The following is a 2,328-nucleotide window of genomic DNA, read 5'->3' as shown; positions in this document are numbered from 1 at the left end:
AACAGGTCTACCCAGCATTCGGCCGTCAGGTACAAAGGCCGGCCGAGGGCAACAGGTCTACCCAGCATTCGGCTGGCCGGTAACACGGCCGGCCGAGGGCAACAGGTCTACCCAGCATTCGGCCGTCAGGTACAAAGGCCGGCCGAGGGCAACAGGTCTACCCAGCATTAGGCCGCCACGTCCAAAGGCCGGCCGAGGGCAACAGGTCTACCCAGCATTAGGCCGCCACGTCCAAAGGCCGGCCGAGGGCAACAGGTCTACCCAGCATTCGGCCACCACGTACAAAGGCCGGCCGAGGGCAACAGGTCTACCCAGCATTCGGCTGGCCGGTAACACGGCGGGCCGAGGGCAACAGGTCTACCCAGCATTAGGCCGGCCGGTAACACTGCCGGCCGAGGGCAACAGGTCTACCCAGCATTCGGCCGCCACGTCCAAAGGCCGGCCGAGGGCAACAGGTCTACCCAGCATTAGGCCGCCACGTCCAAAGGCCGGCCGAGGGCAACAGGTCTACCCAGCATTCGGCCGCCACGTCCAAAGGCCGGCCGAGGGCAACAGGTCTACCCAGCATTAGGCCGGCCGGTAACACGGCCGGCCGAGGGCAACAGGTCTACCCAGCATTAGGCCGCCACGTCCAAAGGCCGGCCGAGGGCAACAGGTCTACCCAGCATTCGGCCGCCACGTCCAAAGGCCGGCCGAGGGCAACAGGTCTACCCAGCATTCGGCCGCCACGTCCAAAGGCCGGCCGAGGGCAACAGGTCTACCCAGCATTCGGCCGCCACGTCCAAAGGCCGGCCGAGGGCAACAGGTCTACCCAGCATTAGGCCGGCCGGTAACACGGCCGGCCGAGGGCAACAGGTCTACCCAGCATTAGGCCGCCACGTCCAAAGGCCGGCCGAGGGCAACAGGTCTACCCAGCATTAGGCCGCCACGTCCAAAGGCCGGCCGAGGGCAACAGGTCTACCCAGCATTCGGCCGCCACGTCCAAAGGCCGGCCGAGGGCAACAGGTCTACCCAGCATTAGGCCGCCACGTCCAAAGGCCGGCCGAGGGCAACAGGTCTACCCAGCATTCGGCCGCCACGTCCAAAGGCCGGCCGAGGGCAACAGGTCTACCCAGCATTAGGCCGCCACGTCCAAAGGCCGGCCGAGGGCAACAGGTCTACCCAGCATTAGGCCGGCCGGCAGAGGGCAACAGGTCTACCCAGCATTCGGCCGTCAGGTACAAAGGCCGGCCGAGGGCAACAGGTCTACCCAGCATTAGGCCGCCACGTCCAAAGGCCGGCCGAGGGCAACAGGTCTACCCAGCATTAGGCCGGCCGGTAACACGGCCGGCAGAGGGCAACAGGTCTACTCAGCATTAGGCCGGCCGGTAAAACGGCAGGCCGAGGGCAACAGGTCTACCCAGCATTCGGCCGTCAGGTACAAAGGCCGGCCGAGGGCAACAGGTCTAACCAGCATTAGGCCGCCACGTCCAAAGGCCGGCCGAGGGCAACAGGTCTACCCAGCATTCGGCCGCCACGTCCAAAGGCCGGCCGAGGGCAACAGGTCTACCCAGCATTCGGCCGCCACGTCCAAAGGCCGGCCGAGGGCAACAGGTCTACCCAGCATTAGGCCGGCCGGCAGAGGGCAACAGGTCTACCCAGCATTCGGCCGTCAGGTACAAAGGCCGGCCGAGGGCAACAGGTCTACCCAGCATTAGGCCGCCACGTCCAAAGGCCGGCCGAGGGCAACAGGTCTACCCAGCATTAGGCCGGCCGGTAACACGGCCGGCAGAGGGCAACAGGTCTACTCAGCATTAGGCCGGCCGGTAAAACGGCAGGCCGAGGGCAACAGGTCTACCCAGCATTCGGCCGTCAGGTACAAAGGCCGGCCGAGGGCAACAGGTCTACCCAGCACCTGCCAGGACGGCAGGGCGCCGAACCGGGCTCCGCGTGCCACCGTCTTGGCCCCCCAAACGCCGACCAACGACGCTTGTGGATGGGGCGCGATGGGTGCGGCGCGCGGCGCCCCGGGTCCCCGCCGGCACCAGGTCTACCTCGCCGCCTGGAGACGGCAGCAAACGGATCCCCCTCTCACCGCGCGCGCGCGCGGTGAAGGGAAACCCGCCGCCGCCGCTGCCGCCGCCGCCGCCGCCGCCGCTGCCGCCGCCGCCGCCGCCGCCGCCGCCCGCGCACAGCCAAGCCCCCGCACCGCGTGTCGGGCCTGGGACCCGCGCGGAGGGAAGTCGAGGCCGCGCGGCCCGGCGGGGCCTCTCTCTCTCTCTCTCTCTCTGGCTGGCGGCGCGGCACGCGGCCCCCGGGTTCCCGGGTCCCCGCCGGCACCAGGTCTAC

The sequence above is a fragment of the Sturnus vulgaris genome, unplaced genomic scaffold (genome assembly GCF_052056855.1).
Source record: "Sturnus vulgaris isolate bStuVul1 unplaced genomic scaffold, bStuVul1.hap1 Scaffold_156, whole genome shotgun sequence".
Lineage (NCBI taxonomy): Eukaryota > Metazoa > Chordata > Aves > Passeriformes > Sturnidae > Sturnus > Sturnus vulgaris.
The sequence above is the reverse complement of the archived record's forward strand: the minus strand, read 5'-3'. Positions refer to the sequence as shown.